The sequence below is a fragment of the Penaeus monodon genome, chromosome 23, assembly GCF_015228065.2.
Source record: "Penaeus monodon isolate SGIC_2016 chromosome 23, NSTDA_Pmon_1, whole genome shotgun sequence".
NCBI classification, from domain to species: Eukaryota; Metazoa; Arthropoda; class Malacostraca; order Decapoda; family Penaeidae; genus Penaeus; species Penaeus monodon.
This window is the reverse complement of record NC_051408.1, coordinates 39,784,603-39,785,117: the sequence shown is the minus strand read 5'-3', so window position 1 is coordinate 39,785,117 and position 515 is coordinate 39,784,603.

Sequence of the window (515 nt, the reverse complement as noted above, 5' to 3'; positions counted from 1 at the left end):
AGTACTATGTAATAGTATCATTAGCTCGGTATGATGTAGTACATCAAAAGGAATAAACTATTTTCAAGATCTCTCGAAACTTGCATTAAATAAAGGAACAACCTACTGACAATACTATGTACAATGTACACAAGTAGTTACTACCATGGACCTGCCTTTGTAAGTTCACTATTGTTCAGTGGGACAGTAGGTAAAGATTGTAGCCTGCATGCTGACTGAGATATTATACTTGGTCGACCAAATCCTTCAGCAAGCCGCTGAGTGCAAGTATCTTGTGTACTCCCACTGACTGAAATAAGCATCTATTATTATTCTTATTTTTATTCAACTAGGAAGTATCTTTAGTATGTAAGTAGAATTGCATAATATAGGACATAGTTGGAAAGAATATATGGATTTACAGTGATATCTAGTATATTATTATTTACATAGAAAAAAATATGATAGACTAGAGTAGACATACATAACAATACGTATCGACTGCTATTAACGTAATGTAGCACGCACGCGAAATA